Raw genomic sequence first — 21,838 nt, 5'->3', positions numbered from 1 at the left:
GCCCACTCCAGACATCCTTACCTTAGGGCGACTGTCCACAACAGTTTATGCGGGGCTGTCCCAGTTTGGGCACTGAAAGTCCCATGACTCAGGAAAACCCTCTGTCTCACACAAACCAGGAGTGTTGATCACCCACTGCATCTGTCCATACAGGTAGGCTAGCTTACTATTTTTTGTGGGTGAACCACTCATGCTCCTACCCAAAGCCAAGTGCTCATTCCAGTAGGCGTTTTCTCTACCTAACTAGAACTGGGATTTTGAAATTCTCCTTTCTCCTTCCTGCATCATCAATCTTTTCCCCTCTACTGCATCACTCCCATCAGCATGCAAACATGCTGTAATTTTCCTGTTTTTTAAAAAAGAGTGAAAAACAACAAAATATCTTGAACCTACATCTTCCTTAAGCTATAACCCCAATACTTGACTCCCTTTATAACAAGTCTCTAATTCCAAGTCCCCTTTCTCCCATTCTTTGTTGAATCACTTTAATCAGGTTTTTGTCTCCAATTCTCTATAGAACTAGGTCTTGTCACAGTTGCTAATGATCTGAAACTTTCCTAGACTGCAGAATTATAAGAAAAAAACTTCTGTTGTATTAAACCATTATATTTTGTTGTTTTTACAGTAACAAAAGTCAATCCTAGCTTAAGTGACAGAGCTGAAAATTTCCATATTGATATCTTCAGTTTCTCTGCCTCCCTTGTACAACTCAACTGTATGCCAACTGTCTACTGTGTATGTATATCACAGCCACATGGCCAACTGTCTACCACATGTGCACATCACAGCTGTATAGCCAACTGTCTACTGTGTATGCATATCACAATCATATAACCAACTGCATATTGCATGTGCAAGTCACAGCCACATAGCCAACTATCTACCATGTGTGCACATGGCAGTTGTATAGCCTACTGTCTACTATGTATGCACACCATAGCTATAGAGCCAACTGTCTACCTCATGTACATGTCACAGCTGCATAGCCAACTGTCTGCCGCATGTGCATATCATAGCCGTATAGCCAACAACCTAGCATGTCTGCACGTCACAGCCATAGAACCAGCCATCTACTGTGTAGGCAGTGGAATGTCCAGTGAGCATCTCAAACCTAGCAATCAATACTAAACTTGTGATTTCCATCCCTAAGTCATCACCCCTGGCAGAAAACAGCTCTCCCTTCTCTCTACCCAGGCCTTAGGCCATGGAATCATCCCTGATGCCTTTCCTTTTCTTAGAGTCACCTCCAGGCCACCAGGAAAGGCTGTTATCAGCTCCTGCCAGATTATTGCAACAGCTTCCTACTGGTCTAACTGCTTCCTCCCTGGCCCCGCCATAGTCTACTCTCAATATAGAAGACAGAGAACACTCCTCCAAGGACATGGGTCAGTGTCAGTTATTCTGCATAAAACCTCCCACAGTGGCTTCTCACTTCATTCAGAATGAGATCTGGAACCTCACCTCCGTACACAGCCAAATGGCTTTGTTCTGTTATCTGCCAGGCCCCATCCCCTGCAGCCCTCCTCCTCCCTCACACCCCTGGCTACTCAGGTGTCCTGCTCTTCCTCAATCACACTATAGCCACTCCAGCCTTGGCAAACTCTACTTGGGACCCTGCACTGCTGTTCCTCCTGTCCAGATGCCTCTTCCCCAGATAATGGCATGACTCATCTCACTAGTCTCACCTCAAACTTTAAACTCTTTCCTTTGTTTTTTTTCCCCTTTGGCTTTTAAATCATTTATTTATGGGTCTAAGAAATACTTTCCATGCAATAGACACTGTATCAGAAACCTGAAAATGAGTATGAAATGACCTCTGCCCTCAAGAGACTGCTGGAGTCTGTGCTTTACAGGAAGCCTTCCTAGAAGAGGCAGGCCCTGAGTTGTAATTTGGAAAAGAAAAAAAAGAGTCAGCTCTGGGGTGGGGGAAGGAGCTCTTAGGGAGAGAGTAGTTGCATACATGTGTAGATATGAGAGAGGATGACATCATTCAGAGGCTACAAGACTAGCCTTATCTGTTCCCAGAGCCTGGTATGTGCCACAACATGAGCACTAGAGACAGCTCAGCGACACACAGGGGTGGGAAGGAAAGGAGAGAACCAACACTAAACTGTCCATGAGTGTGGCTGGTGCAGGAGTGGAAGCCGAGAGCAGCAAACAGACATGGACACTACAGAGCACAGTCAGTGACAAGTGGAGACAGTCAGAGATGCAGTGAGGAAGAGGGAGAGATGACTGAATGCATGAGCAGGATTCCTCAGACAAGCAAGGCTCAGAAGCAATCACAGTTGCGGGAGCCTCTACCCAATGACCCTCAGTGAACCAGTTTCCCAGTATTCATGCCCTTGAATGCCTCAATCTTGAATCTGGGCTGGACCTGCAACTTGCTTTAATTCACTGTTTCTCAATCAGGGGAGAATTTGCTCCCCAGGGGATAATAGGCAATGTTTGGAAACAATTGTGTTTGTCCCAAATGGGAGTTGGAGTGTTCCTCCTTTTCTAGGACAGAGGCCAGATGCTGCTAAACATTCTATGAGGCACAGGGCAGTTCCCATAACAATAGACTATCTGGCCCCAGATGTCAACAGTGCCGAGGTGAAAAACCAATAGAATGCAGCCTAAGCCTGAAGACCCCATGCTGTAGAAAGGCCTAAAAGCTTCCACGTTTACATTCTTGGGAGGAGGATAGCCAGACGTTCTTCATGGCAGCTCAGGACTCATGGAGATGCCATGTTGGATAAAGAGCTGTCCTGAGGTTACACGAGGCAGAACTGAGAACCCAGCTGATGGAATGAACCAAGGTCCCAGATATACAGTTCCAGAGGAGCTCTTCCAGCCAGTCAACCCATCTTTGAAGAGGTGCCAGACATGGGAGTCAAGGAGCCATCATGGACGTTCTTGTATGAGCAGACATCAGAGAGCAGGAATGAGTTGTCCCCACTGAGCTCCATCCAAATTGCAGAATCACAAGCAAATAAATAAGATGTTGACTTAAGTTACTAAGTTTTGGAATAGTTTGTTAAATAGCAATAGATAGATGAGACAATGGCCAACATGACAGACACTGCTCTAAGTACATCCTAACTACATAAATCCCATGAAATGTCATAGGACAGAATTTGTTATTAGCAATGCCACTTTAGCTATGAGGAAATGTAAGCACATACATACAGAGACACCAAGTACCCACCCAAAGTAAACACTACTAGTGAGTAATAATGTTGGGTTTTGAACCCAGGTAGCCTTACTCCAGAGACTATATCTTAACCATCATCCCATATATCTTCTCTAGTCATCATTTATTCATTCACTCAACAAGTAGGCATGGAGAACCTGCCATGTGCCAGGCACTATTCCAAGCACATGAGATATAGTAGAAACCAAAACAGACAACAATTCCAGGTCTCACAAAACTTAACTTCTAGTGAACTCTGAGAAGCCACAGAAGTGCACCATAAGGTAGCAAGACTCCACCCACTCAACTGTGTTTGGTGGACATTGATTGTTTTTTGGCTGCAAGGCATCTATCCCAGCACCCCCATTTCCACTGGGAAATTACCCTCCCTAATGGACACATTCTGTCAAGACTTTTTACTCAAGATGACCAGTTTGTCCCTGGCCAAGCCAGGCCACATGTTCTTATCCTGGGATTTGAGTCTTCATTGAAAATGATTGGAGCACATGCATTACAGGGGTGGCTCCAGGCAAAATTACTGAGAAATTACTGCCACCCAGACACCTACATCTGCCCTGCTTCCTGCCCATTTATGAGTCGTGTTCTGTAGACTTCTTGTTCATTCTGTGAGCCATCTGATATCTTCCTAGTAAATTCCCGTTAAATCGGCAGAGAATGGTTCTGATGTTTGTGATAAAAGGACTCTACCCACAAGTCTGGAGTTCAGGAGTGGGTCTCTGGTTCCCAGGGGAGAGACTGAAGAGAACAAAATAGATCATAATGGTGTCTCCTAATAATCTCCATTAACTTCGTCTCCAGTTTCTTGATATAGACAACTGATGTTTCCTCGATTTTATAAAAAGCGTTAAGTACAAACGGTTTCAAGGCTCCTTCAAATTAGATTATTGTACTAATACCTTTCTGCATAGGTATTAGTACAATACCTATTCTGAAGTCAACATTGAAAACAGTGTTTAAAACAGAGACCAAGACACAATAGTGCTGATTAATAGAACTGGAATAAAGACACAAAACCCAACTGTCAGAACAAAACCAGCAGCGCATACCCAAGAAAAGGCAGATCCCAAAGCTCCATCCCAGACTATGAGTCAGAATCTTTGGAGTGGGGAAGCAGGACTTTTCATTGTCATACACTTGTCAGTGAATTTGATGCTCATGAAAGCTCGATAGCCATGCTGTTCAATACTGGGCTAGAGCCCTGTAGAATAGTGCTTGTCAAAGTTTTATATGCAGACATGTGATCTTGCTCAAATGCAGAGTCTGATTCAGAAGATTTAGGGTGGAGCTTGAGGGTCTGCATTTCTAAAGGTTCCCAAGTGATGATGACAGAGGCTCATAGAGTCTGGGTGGGAATATGTCTGCAACTAGAATTGGCAGACACAGACCCAGGAGAGATGCAGTGAAGCAGACAGAGCCTGGCAGCTCACCCCTTGGCAACTTGACAGAATGAAACCTCAGGGTGCAAAACTTCCACTCACTTCTGAACCACCACCATGCTGCTATCCTTCTGCTTATTCTGAGCAGCCCCCAAAGTGATGATGAGATGCAATCCATTAACTAAATCCTTAAATGGCCCCTTTTCTTGACCCAGTCCCTCTGATTTCATGCTCAGTATTACAAGATAAAACAAAGAAACGATTCTGAAGTTCACTCTGATGTCATGGACTGCTTTGGTCTTGATTAGAGTGCAAAGTCCTCTTCTTGTAGGCTATTGATTCTGTGTAGATAATAGTTTCCTGTTTATTATTCTTGTAAAAACTACTTCAGTCATGAAAATAAAAATGCTTAAAAAGCTGACATAGACAATTTCCAAATGATGCATGTGACAGAATCAAATTGTTCTGAAGAGCTTGTGAATAGTTCATTACTAGACGTAACTTTTCTCTTTTTATTCAATGATACATTCCATAGTAATTGCCAATAAATTTGATGCTCATGAAATCAGATTCCAGGTCATATTAAGCACTAGCACTCATGATAGATGGTGGACAGTCCCAGGGGTTTGGCCAGGAAGACTCAAAAATTCAGCCTCTCAATATTGTTTAACGAAATGCCTAGGACCCACTCCATCATCAGATGTATTTTTTTAATGGAAGACGACATGCAAATTCTTCTTCCGTGTCCTCTGGAGGAAATCCAGAAAGGAAGGTGGTGTTCCACATGGTAGGGAATAAACAACAGGTGGTCTGGGCTTCATTCAAAATGTAAGCCATACTAAAAATGGATGTGATGCCTTTAAAGAGTCATTTCTACTCTAGATTTCAATGTGTGCTGCCCAGCATAAAGTGGATAAGTGGGGTTTTTTGTTTTGTTTTGTTTTGTGGAGTGCAGGGGACAGTCTCACTCTTGCTCAGGCTGGAGTGCAGTGGTACAATCACAGCTCACTGTAGCCTCGGCCTCCTGGGCTCAAGTGATTCTCCCTCCTCAGCCTCACGAATAGCTGGAACTACAGGTGCATGTCACCATGCCCAGCTAATTTATAATTATACACAGAGAGACATATACTATATCTGTATGTATATTCTGGGGATGCCAAAAAAGTGTATACATATTTTAAGAGATGTTCACTGCAATCAGAAATGTCTGGATGCTGATGGTAACCACTTTGAGCACCTCTTATAATTGCAGAAGTCAAATGGCACTTGTATTCATCTTATTGAGTATTGCAATTCTAACACAGCTTTTTCCTTTCTTAAAATGTGCATACATTTTTTTTGGCGCCCTCCGTATACATGTTTTTGAGAGACTGAGTCTGGTTATGTTGCCCAGACTGGTCTCAAACTCCTGGCCTCAAGTGATTCTCCTGTCTTGGCCTCCCAAAGTACTGGGATTACAGGCATGAGTTACTAAGCACAGTTCAAATGGGTATTTTCTAGTCACCACTATGACTGTTTATTAAAATGAACCTCTCCTGAGTTGATATGTTTTATCAGAGTAAGCAGCTCTGGCAGGGCTGAGGGGAGGAGTAGGAAGAAGCTCCCCTCCCCACCCCCAGAGGTTTCATTCCTCCATAGGGCAGTTCACCAAACCAAAATTCTGAAAACCTCTGGCTTATGCTAGAATTATTTCTAAAAAGCAGTCTCCAAGGCATATGACTAATATTAAAAATCACTGAAAAAAATGGGTGTTAAGTACCCACATGCAAATTATGTGCTACCAGGATCACCTGTAAAAGAAACTTTGCAAAGTGATTATGGAGAGAACATGGGATTGTTAAGAAAAGTCCAGAGGGAGGCAAGTACAAGAGAGCATGACAGTCATGAGAGGGAGATGATAAAGTAGTGTTGACATCAGGTACAGCTGAGAAGGTAGTGTCGAGTGAGAAGTGCCGAAATGGGTCAACCACACCTTGATAGCCTTAGGAAGAAGATAAAGACATCAGAAGGAGTGTCACCTCCTTGGAGAAGATTTACAGACCAAGTAATAACTCCTCTAACCCCAACATAGCATTCTCCATCTCCTGGCTCTACTGCCATTTTCCTTATGATATTTATTATTACATGACATTACCTTATGGGTCATGACTATATATGCGTCAACATTCAGGCTGGGTCCAGTGACTCATGCCCGTAATTTCAGCACTTTGGGAAGCCAAGACAGGAGGATCGCTTGAGCCCAGGAGTCAAGATCAGTCTGGGCAACAGAGTGAGACCTCATCTTAAAAAAAGAGAAAAAAAGATTAGCTAGGTATGGAGGTGAATGCCCGTAGTCTCAGCTACTTGCTGAGGCAGGAGAATCACTCAAACCCTGGACATCGAGGATGCATTGAACCATGACTATGCCACTGAACTCCAGCCTGGGTGACAAAGTCAGACCCTATCTCAAAAAAAAAAAAAAAATGTAAGACCTATGATGCTGAACCTAGAATAGTGCCTGGTTATAGTAAGTATCCAATAAAATACTTGTTGAATAAATGAATGAATGAAACAAAGAAATTCAAGGAGAAGGAAAGGCAGCATGGCAGTATAGGTATCAAGAATAGAGGAGCAATGAATGAAGATGGAGCAAGCAAAGGCAAACCATTCTCTCGTCCATCTTAAAATCTAAGAAGATAGGTTTGTCCCTAAGCATACCCCAAATCCAACCTAGCAACTTTTGAAAAATACTTATGTAAAATACTTGTGAGCATCCTAACGAAGCATTTGAATACTTCTCAGAGTGAAACATGGGCCCTTGACTGGGTCAAAAGGCTTGCAGATGTGGGGATGGGGGGAAGTAACTGCTCAGCTCCTCCCACAAGGATGCAGACAGTTCTGAGAGGAAGTCCTGGACATGGGGGCTCCCTGGACCCTCAGTGTCATATCTCACTAGAGGGAGGAGCATCCAGTGTCCCCTGGGAGAAAACAGTAAGGAGAGAGAGCTTTATGGATCCAGTAACCACATAATCCAAAGAGAGAATTTGACTGACAGCCCTCCTCCTACCCCTTGTCCCCCAAGACAGTGTCTCATTGTTCAAATTATGTTAATTTGAGAAAAGATGAGGATTGGCTGTGCATTTGCGGTTGTGCACCCCCAGGACTTATTCTACCCAACGTTTTGGTGCCAACAGGAGGAACACTGAAGGGTTGGTTAGGTGCAGGACAGAGGAACCACCAGGGATCCACCAGGAAGAGAACACATTCCAAGGTATCTTCTCCATCAGGGACCGGTATTTGCTTTGTGTATTTGACTTGTGTGTGCTGATAGCCCACTGTTACTCATCTTCAGACCAAAAGTATAGACACAAAGTAGAGTGTTTCTTTCCTGAAATTAAATTCAAGCACAGATTAATCTGATGCAGGTGATTACCTATGAAGAGCAAAGGCAGAAAAGAGAGACAATTCTTTGTAATTTTGTAAAGTCTAAAAAATGGTAACGTGTGTTTTGCTTACTTTGGTTTTTTGCTTTTTTGTTCCCTTTGATATTTTTGAAGGTATTATTTTATTAAATTTTAAAAGTGGTGGATAGGCCAGCAGCAGTGGCTCAAGCCTGTAATCCCAGCACTTTGGGAGGCCGAGGTGAGAGGATTGTCTGAACCCACGGGTTCGAGACCAGCCTGGGCAACATGGTGAGACCTCGTCTCTAAAATAAATTAAAAACTTAGCTGCACGTAGTAGCGTGCACCTGTAATTCTGGCTACTTGGAAATCTGAAGCGGAAGGATAGTCTGAGCCCAGCAGGTTGAGGCTGGGGTAACTGGGAACATACCACTGCACTCAAGCCTGGGTGACAGTGTGAGACTCCAACTCAAAAAAAAAAAAGTGGTGAATTAGATGGGCACAGTGGCTTATGCCCATAATCCCAACACTTTGGGAGGTTGAGGCAGGAAGATTGCTTGAGCCCAGGAGTTTGAGACCAGCCTGGGCAACATAACAAGACCCCGTCTCTACAAAAAATAAAAATTAAAAAATTATCTGGGCATGGTGGTGTGTGCCTATAGTCCCAACTACTCAGGAGGCTGAGGTGTGAGGATTGCCTTTGCCTAGAAGGTCAATGCTATGGTGAGTCATTATCATGCCACTGCACTCCAGCCTGGGTGACCAGAGTGAGACCTCAACTAAAACAACAATAACAACAACAACAGAAGTGGATTATATGTAATGCTTTATTTTTGCTTTCCTTGTTCTACTTGATATTTTTAATATACATATATTTTAAGAAAATCAGTTTGTATGGGAGAGACACATTTTTAAAAGTTGGCCATTAGGTTAAAAATGGTTTAAAAACAAAACTACAGCCAGGTGTGGTAGTTCATACTTATAATCCTAGTGCTTTGGATGGTCAAGGTGGGAGAATCACTTGAAGCCAGGAGTTCAAGACCAGCCTGGCAACATAATGACAGTGCATCTCTAAAAAAATTTGTTTTAATTTTAAAAAATACATTATATATGTATATATATATTATATGTAACTACTAGCCAGGCATATTCTACAGTACTGTGTAAATTTTAGCATGGGTATGTCATAATAATAACTAATGTTTATGTATCACTTACTATGTCCCAAGAACCGATCTGAGTTCTTTGTTCTGTGTTATTTATTTAATCTTTACAACAACCAGATGAGGAAAGTAGTATTATAATCCTGATTTACAGATAAACTGGCACCGGTTGTGTAGAAGTTGAAGATTTCAATAATTAGCAAAGTCCTAGAGTTTTGCCATCTATAGCCCTGCAGTTGGTAATACAGAGCTGTGGCATGAACTGTCCAGATTCTTTTTCTTAACTTTTTAATTGAAACTTAACATATGTATAATAAACTGCACCACTCTTAAGTGTATATAGCTTAATGAATTTTCATATATGTATTCACTGGGAACACATCATTCAGATAAAAATACAAAATATTTCCAGCATCCCAAATGTTTCCTTTAGTCCCTTCCTAGTCATTATCTCCCCAAAAAGTCATCATTGTTCTGATTTCTATCATCATAGATAGTTTTACTTATTCTTGACCTTCATATAAATGGAATCTTATAGTCTGTACTAATTTCTGGCTTCTTTTACTCAACATTATGCCTGTGAGATTCCCTCATGCTGTTGTGTATATTAGCAACCTACTCTTTTTATTGCCACAAAGTATTCCATTGTATATACATCCCAAAATTATGCATCCATTTTCTTCTTGACCTTGGAGTTGCTTCCAATTTTTGGCTGTTATGAATAAAGCTGCCATGAATATTCTTTTCCACGTCTCTTTAAGAACAGATGGCCACGTTACTCTTGGGTGTATGCCTAGGACTGGGATTACTAGCTATAGAGCAAGTGTGCCTTAGAATACATAAATATTGCCAACAGTTTTCTAAAATTATTTTGCCAGTTTACACTCCCACTAGCAAGGCCTGAGCATTCCAGTGGCTCCACATCCTTGCCAACCCTGTCATTCTTTCTAGTGGGTGTATAATGGTATCTCAGTGTGGTTTTAATTTGCATTTTCTTGATGACTAAGGATGTCAAGTACCTTTCAATATCATTGTTGGCCATCTGGATATCTTCTTTTGTGATGTGCCTGTTTAAATCTTTTGCTTATTGTGTTTTTAATTAGATGGTTTGTCTTTTTGTCATTAAACTAGAGGAGCTCTTAACACATCCCTAATATGAATACTTTGTCAGATATTTGTAATTAGGAATAGAGTTTCATAGTTTATGGCTTCTCCTTTTACTCTTTTGATGGTGTCTTTTGACACCAAATCCTTTTCAGGAATAAATACATTTTATATAACAAATGTAAAGGAGGGAGCTTATCTAATTAAGTTAGCAATATATACAAAGTAATAAAATGTATGTGAATAGCTTCAAGTAAAACCTGCTTCAAATAATTATTGTATTTGTTCAGCATACAATCCAATATTCATCTCAAGTTAATTATGTGCATGGATGATGCCTTGGTGCAAAGATGATTAAGAATCTTCTTACACTCAGAAAATTCATGGACTCCATGAAGTCAGCAGTCAATACATTTCCATAATGTAAAGAGATAAATAATAATAAATATGTGCACATTTCCATGAGACCATGCCAGAAGGAAGGTGTCAGGAGGGTGAGGCAGGAGCCTGGAGGAGCAGCATTAAAACAGTTTCACCAGGTTACATTTGCCCAGACCCTCGAATGAAGAGAAGAGCGCACCAGCACATTGTGGGAAGGCACATGGAAGGCATGGGCGGGGGGTGGGGGGAGGAGAGGGGAGGTGACTGGCAAATATTTGGCTGTCATTAAAGCCATAATTTCTAATATGTGGTTTTTATACCACCTGTACCAGATTGACCAGGAGTACTTGTGACTACTTCTCCTTACAGGCCTTCTTAATTCACAAATTTGGGAGTAGGACTTGATAGTTTGCATTTCAAACATGGCCCTTGAGTGTCTTTGTTTTTTATTTTATACAACTTATGTTTGAGAACTGCTGAACTAGTATGTGGAAAACCAACATGACACTGACACAGGGGATGGTGCCTAGGATTGGGCTATGAAGAGTTTTTTCTTGAATGTCACGCTGAAGAGTTTGGATTAAATCCAAGTGGGCAATGTAAGGCCATCAAAGGAATTTTTAAAGGAAAGAAATTTAAAATATCAAGATAGGTGATCTTGATAAACGTAGTTCTTCCTACTCTCGGCTGTTAAAGTCATCAAGGAGATCTATGTCATCTACTTGATAATATTTGAACGATACTTTGATTAAAAGTCAAAGGAGAAGGTAGTATTTTTATTTCTTGTTCTAGATAAAGGATCAGCAAACATATTCCATAAAAGGCTTGTTGAATAAAATCTGTAGGAGGTCATTGGTTTGGGCTAAGCTCCTGTACTAGACCCAACAGACCAAGCCTAAGGTCCACACCATCAAGCCAGAAAGTCAGATCTTGATCTGGACTTCTAAGAAATCAGGAGAGAGTTAATAGACAAATCCCCAAACAGGCTAGTTTTGGAGGGTTTGATAAGGAAGTCCTCTCTGCTTTGACCTTTACAAGGAAAGCAATCTTGAAGTGATCAAACCACCTTTTGTTCTATTTCTGCTTTCTTCAGCCCTTCTCTGCCTATAAAGCCAGCCTCCTCTGCCCAGCTCACTGGAACACTCATTCTATTTCATAGAATGAGGTGTTGCCTGATTCTAGAATCACAAAGAAAAGCCAATTAGATCTTTAAATGTGCTGTAATTTTATTTTTCGACAGACCAGACAGTAAGAATTTTAGGTTTTGCAGGCCTCACGGTCTCTGTTACACCTATTCAAACAAATCTGCCTTCATAGCAGGAAAGCAGAAAGCAGCCAGAGAAAACATGCAATGCATGTGAGATCCAGCAAAACACTCTTTCCAAATCTGGGTGGCCAGAGTTGGCCAATGGGAAGCAGCAGTTTGCCCACCTTGGTTCTAGATAATTCCGCTTAGTCTGGTGGAAGACTTATAATGCAGTCTAACTCCAAGAAGTATGCTCAGGTGGCAACTCCTCCCTAAAATCATGCTCCATGGCTCAGGTTTAAATAAACATAGACCTGAAACAAGTTATGAAGGCAAGAATAGTAAAGTCCAGATTGCAGAATGCTCTACACAATAACTGTCCTAGATGTTTAAAAGAAATTGTGATGAGAAATGAGGGGGAAAAGCAGAGGGAATGTTCTCATCTAAACTAGTAAGAATTTTTTTTTTTTTTGAGTTGGAGTCTCACTCTGTCACCCACACTGGAGTGCAGTGGCCGTTCCTCGCCACCGCAGCCTCGACCTACTGGGCTCCGGCGATCCTTCCACCTCAGACTTCCGAGTATCCGGAATTACAGGCAAGTGCTACCATTCCCGGCTGATTTTTTAATTTTATTGTAGAGATGAGATCTTGCCAAGTTGCCCAGGCGGGTCTCGAAGCCACAAGCTCAGGCAATACACTCACCTCAGCCTCCCAAAGCACGGGATTACAGGCTGAGCCCTGAACCCAGCAAGAATTTAAGAGACTTTACAACAAAATGTAATGGATGAAGCTTGTGCGGCTCCTGGATAAAAAAAAAAAATATTAAAAATGCATATAGGACCACCGAAGTATGTATTTGAACTTGAGTTATTTGAACAGGACAATGCTTGGCCTCAGAAAATGCACCTCAAAATGAAGCCTGGGAAAGAAAAGTGTTTCTCTAACCCCTTCTTCCCTGCTGCCTCTCAGACTCACTTCCCGGAGGCTGGCCAGAGGAGCTAGGATTCCTCCAGGAGGGATGCCCCCAGGAGGATCGGGTCAGAGAAACTAGAAGCCCTTCTCCCCAAAGCCAGCCATAAAACCTAAAAACATCACCCTCAACCCCACTTTTGCATAAAAACTTGCTATAAAGAAGTGGGTCGCCACTGATAACTTGGCTCCTGCTTGCCCCATCCTCACCCGAATTTTTTTCTTTTTTTTTTCAAGTTGGCAAAGGGAGGGAGTGTGAGGATATTCCTGTATGTCATAAAACCACGACTGTGGTCACGCTCCAGCACCACCCCACATCCTCTCTGGGAAGGGCACCCGTGCTGTGGTTGACATTGTCCTGTCAACATCTTGAGTCTCCTCCCTCTGTGTGGAGTGTGGGAAACTGACGGGAATGAGGTGGCAGGCAGAACTGCCAAGGTGACAGAATCATCTGTGCACATAGCTCCCTGCCATCTCCGGTTTTGAAGCCTCGGTCCTTTTATCTTCCTCCTCTTTCTGACACAGTCCAGACTCCCCTGGGGTCATTTCCGGAGTGTTCCTCTTGCTCAGTCACTCCGCCTTTCTGTTTCCTTCCCCTTCCCTTAGCAGTTACAGAACAGTGTGTTGAAAACTGCCCAGAGGGGGACGGGGTGTTTGGCAGTTGTCAATAACTAAATTTAAACCATATGAAACATCACGTTCAGTTAGGCTGTTGTATAAATGTATCTGTAAAAATGTATATGTCCTATTTAAAAAGGATATGGCTAACAAGAATGACCACCAAAGCGTCTTGTGTATGAGAAAGCATGAACTCTGAAGTTGAGTGGACCAAGGCTTGAGTCTCAGCTATGCCACTTACTGACAGGGTGATCTTAGGCAAATTACCTAGCCTCTTTGAACCTCAATTTCCTTATCTATAAGATGGAACAAACAACATCTACTTCTTGCCAGGGTGAAATGTCACTATAATTTTTCCGTCCTGGCTGAGAGGCTTCTAGACATCAGAACATTGGTTTGGTATACTGCTAAGCTCAGCCTTTCTATTCCACAAAAATGACTGAGGACATAGCCAAAATGAAAGCAAGGGGCAGTAGGACAGGCTTCCTGAGGGTCAGAGCAAGTCCTTTCTGCAAGTATTTGAGATTCACATCTATCAAAATATCATCGGTTCCTTTCTACTTTACTGTGAAGAAGGATCCCCCAGGCTCTTGTTAAATTGCAGGTTTGATTGTTCAGGTCTGGAGTAAGTATAGATGTCCTGAACTCTAGGGAATGCAGAGGTTTGTCTTGCAAGAGCCACAGTTTTCTTGTTTTCGTTTTTTAGACACAGAGTATAGTGGCTCAATCATAGCTCACTATAACCCCAAACTCCTGGACTCAAGTGATTCCCCCCACCTCAGCCTCTCAAGTAGGTATGACTACAGGCGTAAGCCACCGTGTTTAGCTAATTTTTTATTTTGTAGAGACAAGGTCTCGCTATGTTGCCCAGGATGGTCTTGGACTCTGGCCTCAAATAAATAGCACTTCCCAAAGTGCTAGAATTATAAGAGTGAGCCACCGCTCCCGGCCCCAGAACCACACTTTGAATGGCAAGGCCCTAGGGTGTATATTAAGGAGCCAGTGATTTCTCCAGTCTGGGAACTTCTAAGAGTCTCAGACTGTTTCTAATCTCTCTTCATTTTCATTCTCCTGCTGGAGCAGCAACTCACTGAATATGTTCATTTTTAGTTTTTATTCTATTAATTATGATGTTCCTTTCACCATGTTTTTTTTTGTTTTTGTTTTTGTTTTTTTGAGTTGGAGTCTCACTCTGTCACCCAGACTGGAGTGCAGTGGCTGCTCCCGGCCACTGCAGCCTCGATCTGCTGGGCTCCAGAGATCCTTCCATCTCAGCCTTCCAAGTAACTGGAACTGCGGTGCGCGCCACTACAACCAGCTAATTTTTGATTTATTGTAGAGATGAGGTCTCGCCAAGTTGCCCAGGCGGGTCTCGAACCCTCAGGCTCAGGCAATCCACTCACCTCAGCCTCCCAAAGCGCGGGATTACAGGCTGAGCCACTGAGCCCGGCTTCACCATGTTTTAATGAAGTAAAACTTTTCAAAATGAGCTAACAACATTGTGAGCTGCCTGCTGAAACCTCACTAAAGAATTAAATAAAACGGTAAGATTATATGCAAACAGGAAGGAGGGAGTGGGAATGAGAGAAAGCTTGGCATACAAATGTCCCTGAGAGCCACACTTATCCCCCACCCCTAAGGGTGGGCAAGAGTCCTACAAGTCCTCATGATCATAAAAATGAAAGGGGGAAAGCAAGAATTGAAAGAGGTTAGCCCCTGAGAATGTGCATTTTGGACCTAACCCAAGAAGTGAACTCCTGAATGTGTACATTTTGGACCTGCCCTGAGAAGTGAGCCCCTGAACGTATGCATTTTGGAACTGCCCCCATGGACTTCCCCCCAGACTACAAGCACTGGTCCTTCCTAGGTGATCAGAGGCCAGGACTTGCCCTGCAGTATCTATCCTACTCAAGGGCTCCCTTTATGAGTCCCAGCACCCACAGGTTTTGAACTGCTTGATTTAGCACATGTTTACACTGCTGAGGTGTTCACATGAAAGAATTGGCCAAATTTCTCACCCACAATCTTCAAAATAGTTTTGAGATTAAAAAATAAAAACCAAACAGACCAGCCAACACTCTTTGAGAGTTCATTAAGACCTAGGAATTAGTTTAGAGACCATGGACATCAAATTTAATGAGATACTCCACTGCCTTCAAGGAGTTTTAATATTATTAAAGGAAACAGTCAAATTTTAAAAGCCACAAGACACAAATCAATGCTGTAACAGTGAAACAAGAGAAGGTACAGGTAACCAGAGAAGGGAATGATGTAGTGCCTTAAACTGATGTCTGTATATGCCCACTGGGTACCACAGGGTTTGTTATATAAATGCATAAACTTTGCTGGTTAAGTCAGCCAGTGAGTGAGAATGAGTATGTGAATGCAGAACAAAACCTTAATTTCTCAAAAAAAAAAAAAAAAGAAACCATTTTTTTCGTCTTGTTTGTTTTACTTAACTTATTATCACCTGCTAGAATTTCACAGGCCAATAGCTGCTCACCACTTTGCATCTCTTGAGTGACAGCAGTTAGACCCTTAGAATGTAAACTGCCCCTCACTCTGCCTTTACTGGACATTTCAGGGGTGCATATTTCGATATTGCTATCTACATCTGCCAGAAATTTCCTGCCACTGTCAGCAGATACCCTGAGAGGACTCCTATAAGTTTAGAAACCACTGTTACCAATGATCTAATTAAAGAAAAAAGAAGGATATCATGCACTGAATATCTGTGACTCCCCCAACTTCATGTGCTAAAATCTGATCCCCAGTGTCATAGTATTTGGAGGTGGGGCTTTTGGGAGGCATATCCTGAGGGTGGTGTCCCCGTGAATAAGAAGAGATCCCTAGAACTCTCTTATTGCTTTCCATCATGTGAGGACACAGGAAGAATGTGCGATGAGTAGCTTGGAAGAGGGCCCTCCCCAGATCCCAGATCCCAGCCATGCAGGTACCCTGATCTCAGACTTCTGCCTTCCAGAGCTGTGAGAAATACATTTCTGTTGTTTGCAAACCATCCAGTTTATGGTACTTTGTTATAGCAGCCCAAAATGATTAAGCCAAGATGGAAGAAGAAGGAGTTACAAGTAAGGTGGCCTGGAGATTGTCCAACAGCAGCAAACCGACCCTTTTGGGAATGACATCTGCAGCTGGATAGCCATGCCCAAGAGCACTGTGGGACTGAGGAAGGACCAGGACCTATGCCCATTTCAACAAGAAGGATGCTTGACTGCAGGTCACATTCAGATGTACCTCATTTTAATAATACATTCAACTAAACAGAATAAGATTCTGGGTACTAAAAAGCAAGCAATACATTGTTCAGAATGTGGCTCTATTCAATGAGCATTATAGAACACCTACTAAGTATTCTACAGACTTCCTATTCAACAGCAAATACCTGTTGGTTGTCTCTTATTATGACCGTGTGAAGAGATTCACCATGTTGGTGATGAACACAAGCATTGGGAAAACTGGCTGGAGTCAGTCTTATGGGATCCTAGTTTACAAGTGTGGGATATTTGACCTCATGTTGAGATTTGATCTTAAGTTGGAGGTGGGGCCTCATGGGAGTGTTTGGGCCATGGAAACAGATCCCTCCTCAGTGGCTTGTGCCTCCCTCTGGGTAATGAATGAGTTCTCACTCTACAAATCCCTACAAGAGTTCCCCTAAGAGCTGGTTGTTAAAAAGGGCCCAGCACCTCTGTCCCTCCTTCTGGCTTCCTCTCTCACCATGCGACCTGTATGCTGCCTCCTCTTCACTTTCCACCCTGAGTGGAAGCAGCCTGCGGCCTGCCAGAAGCAGATGCTAGTGCCATGCCCCTCCCACACTCTGCAGAACCTGATGCAAATGAGCCTCTTCTCTTTATAAGTTACTCAGCCTCAGGTATTCCTCTATATAGCAACCAAACAAGCTAAGGCAGAAGTGAACTAAGACACAGTGTGTGACGGGTCACTTCCTGGCAGACTGGGAGCCTTAGAAAATGTAGGAGAAGTACAAGAAGAGAGATTTGCAGGTTCCAGAATGAGATATAGCTGAGAGAATCACTTGGCTTCTCAGGCTTGAATAGCAAATAATAAGAGATTTTAAATGTCCAATCCAAGATTCTTTATGAAAATATCCAGACAGAATTTAAGCACTTGGCTTTTGTGGTTGCTTAATATGATACAGTTCTAGGTTTTCCAAGCAAACTTAAAGAGGCAAATGGTTAACACTTTTGCTGCACCTGTGTGAGTAATCAGGCCAAGCCTAATGAGGCATGTGTATGGGATCAGAGTTTCACAAGTTTTCCTTAAAGCGAAACTTGTGAAAGACTTTGAAACAGGTACATTTAAAAACCAAGCTTTTGATTTCCAGATTTTTGTTTTTCTTTTTTTCAGAAAGCAGGATTTATTGAGAGGACAGAAAAGCTCCCATAGTGGGAGGGGACCCGAAGGGGTTGCCCTAGGTGTTCTTTTAATGGAATACGAGGTATTGTCTAGTCTACCTGTCAACGTTTATCTCATTCCATAGGGTCTGTGCTTGTATTGTCTTAGAGTGAGCTACTTTATAACTCTGTAAGTTGTAGAAAATTGATGGTGATACCAACGATTCCTGTTCACAGAAATGCAAATAAATTTTGTCAAGGTAAGTAGGCAGTGGTTCCACTACAATGAGGAGGCCATTTCTGCTTTCCTGATTGCCAGTATATGTCTGTTCTCTGAAGTGTTAAATTAAGCTTAGCCTAAAACTGCCTCTTTACATATTTTAAAGGTTAGATAGTGAACTGTAACCCTGGATGTAACTCTGGGTGTGTAAACAGATTGCAACCCACTCTTGTGCCAACGTCAAGTTTTGGCCAATCAAAGGCAGCCAGCTCTTCAAACCGGGTTCCCATAAGGCCAAGGCTGAGCTGTGACCAGTGGCTGTTTCTGCACCCCACCTCTCTTTTCTGCATCTCTCTTTCCTTCTTCTCTCCACGAGTCTCCCACCATGGCTGCACTGGAGATGCTCTGAACCTGTGCTTGTTCAGGGGCTGCCCAATTTGCAAACCATTCTTTACTCAGTTAAACTCTATTGAGTTTAATTTGTCTAAGGTTTTCCTTTCAACAGAAGTCTCCTTTGAACTGTCTTTTACATTTTACCATTGTCTCATAAATTAATGAGTTAAGTCAAATATTTGATACATGTTCATTTTATATTTGTATGAAATTCATGGTAACATTCCTCTTTAAATATTATCTTTTAATAAAGGAACAATAAGTTAAACAAGGTATCAGATATTCCTACCCTATTGGCAATGGAGAAAATAGATCAAATACAAGTTTGTAATAACACAAGATGGTGTTTTGTGTACAAAATTAATATTAAATCCAATAAATGCCAATGAATATCATTGGACTGATAACTTTAAATATGGCAGGAGATGATCAGCTTTCCTCCAAGCATTGCAGAGCAATTTGACTTCTTTACATCTTTTCCTTTTCGATTGCTATCAATAAAAACTCTGTGATATCATTAGTGTAGAGAAGGAAAAATGGTTCCTCTACACTCTTAGATTCAGTGACAGAATCCTGCAAATTAAAGTGACAAAAGACAGATAAATAGGACTTTTTTCCAAGCTGGGCACAGTGTCATGTATCTGAAGTTCAGGACTTTGGGAGCCCAGTGTAAGAAGATTGCTTAAGGCCAGGAGATTGAGACCAGCCTGGACAGCATAGTGAGACTCTATGGAAAAGTTTTTAAAATTAGCCAGGCATGGTAGCATACACCTGTCATCCTAGCTACTCAGGAGGCTGAGGCAGGAGAATTGCTTGAGCCCAGAAGTTTGGGATTACAGGGAGATATGATCGTGCCACTGCAGTCTAGCCTGGGTGACAGAGCAAGACCCTGTCTCTAAGAAGTAAAATAAAACAAATATAACTTTTTTCTATTTATTTTGTATGTACATAGAAGCTTCACAGAAAAGAATTTAAAACCCATTGAAGGAATAATGGCTGGGAGCTTATATGCCATTTTAACAAAAGATGATAAATTGTGGAGACGGGACCAGATGAGGAAAAAGGAGTTTGGACTTATAGGAGCACCAAAATTGTGGGAAGGTATACATATGGGGGAAACATAGAAGATGAGGGTTATTGAGTAAGTTTGTTTGTGCCACTCAGTACTAACTTTTCATCCCCTCTGATAAGAGTCTATTCCTCCTCCTGGTATGGGAGAAGAGTCGGGGAATGCCTTTACAAGGTCTTATAACATTCCCCTCCCCAAAACAGGATCCTGTCCAGGATACAATTACATTTTCAAAAAGCTTTTGTGGTGAGTTTTCATATCATTTCCCCATTTTCAATCTTTTTTTCTTTTTCTTTTTAAAATTCTGTCTATATTAGGGAAATTAGCTTCTTATCTCAGATGTATACTGCATATAATTTTCTTAAATTTGATGTTTGGCTTTGCTTATGGTATATTTTTGCCTCTGCAAAGTGTTTTTTTTTTAAATGTAGTGAAATTTATCAATATTTTTGCATCTTGACTTTGAGTCATGCTTAGAAGCTTTTTTTTTTTTTTTTACTCTGAAGTTAAAGTAACGTTTGCCCATGTTTTCTTCTAGTATTTGTATAGTTTCACTTTTTACATTTTGGTCTTTGATTCATTCTGAGTTTGTTCTTATGTATGGTGTGAGGAATTAATGTAATTTTCTCTTTTTCCAAATGACCACCCTGCTGTCTCAACATCATTTATTATCAATATTGCCCCTTTCTCTCAGGGATTTGAAATCCCATCAGTATCATATATGAGATTTCTATGTATGGTTTTAATTATAGAGGTCTTAAATTTTATTTTAAAAGCTGATGTGGCTAGTTCTTCCTCATATCTCTTTTTTTACCATGTTTTCCTAGATATTCTAGGATGTTTGGTTCTCCCTATGAATTGTATTTTATATCAACTTATCTAGCTTCAGAAAAAAGTGTTGGTGTTTTAATGGGGATCACATTAAAACTATGAATTAGATAGGGGATGGATATCTTAATGATCCTGAGACAAGAATAGGAACATATTTTCATTTGTCTCAATCTTCTTTTGGAACTTTTGGCAGTATTTTATGGGTTTTTTGGTATAGATATTGAATATTTTTAAAGGTCAGTGCCTAAATATTTTATCTTTTTCTTAATGACTTTGTAAATGAATATTTTTAAAGATATAAATTAATTACTTTTAATTTGTGTAAAAAGAAATATTTTTTTATATGTTGCCTGTTAATTTTATATCTGGCTAACTTACTGAATTATTTTAGTATTGTCTGAATTTTATAATTAATTGTCCAGGGCAGCACTGTCCAATAAAAATAGAATGTCATATATGTAATTTAAAATTTTCTAGTAGCTAAATTAAAAATAGTTAAAAGAAATAGCTGAAACAAATATTAATAGCATATTTTATTTAACTCATATCAAAAATATTACGTAAGTATAGAAACAATATAGAAACTATTAATAAGATAGTTTACATTATTTTTTTCATATAACATCTTTGAAATCTAGTATGTGTTTTACATTTATGCCACATTTCAATTTGGAACTTAAGTTTTAATTAGAAATATTTTATGTAACTTTAGATTTTATAAAATTTACTGTTAAAAAATATATACATGTCCACATTGCTCCAAACATACTTAAAAGTTTTCTTATCACCCAAACAAGTACTCCTCCCAAATCATCTTTCTTTAATATTCTCATTGATAAAACTAGTTCTTCTTTTTTAAGAGAATTTATTTGACTTTGTAGTAAAAGCACACATCTGTCCAACTTATATAAACTCACTAATTCTTACGTCAAAATTAACATCAAATTCAACAAGGCATTTCATTCATTGGAAAGCAGCCTTGAAGAGAGGAATTAAAGCCTCTCAGGGAACCCTCAGCCAGTGGAGGTTAAGGACGTGAATAAACCTTCCTGCATCCCATCATCCAGGTGGGCAGCTCTGGAAGTCCTTCTGTGTGCGCCTCGGGAGGTCATGCAGGAGATATCCTCACTGGTGACCTTAGTAACACACCCTTCTGTCAGCTTTCCCTCCTCCCCTGTCTCATTCCCTCACTCTAACTTCCCTGGAATCAACTGCCCTCAAAACTGCCTGCAGCCAACTCCTTATTTCAGGCTCCTTTTTCAGAGGAAATTCAAGCAAAGACAGGGATATGCCAAGTCTGAGGAATAAGTCATGTGTAAAAGTTGGGGTGCTTATAGAACTACCTGCTGGGTTCTTAAACCAATATTTGTTCAAGAATAAAATATTAAACCGGGCTCGGTGGCTCAGCCTGTAATCCTGCGCCTTTGGGAGGCTGAGGTGAGTGGATTGCCTGAGCCCGCGGGTTCGAGACCCGCCTGGCAGGCGAGACCTCATCTCTACATAAATCAAAAATTAGCCCGGG

Source organism: Carlito syrichta, unplaced genomic scaffold (assembly GCF_000164805.1).
Source record: "Carlito syrichta isolate Samal-C Ts95f unplaced genomic scaffold, Tarsius_syrichta-2.0.1 Scaffold135687, whole genome shotgun sequence".
Classification (NCBI taxonomy): domain Eukaryota; kingdom Metazoa; phylum Chordata; class Mammalia; order Primates; family Tarsiidae; genus Carlito; species Carlito syrichta.
The sequence above is the reverse complement of the archived record's forward strand: the minus strand, read 5'-3'. Positions refer to the sequence as shown.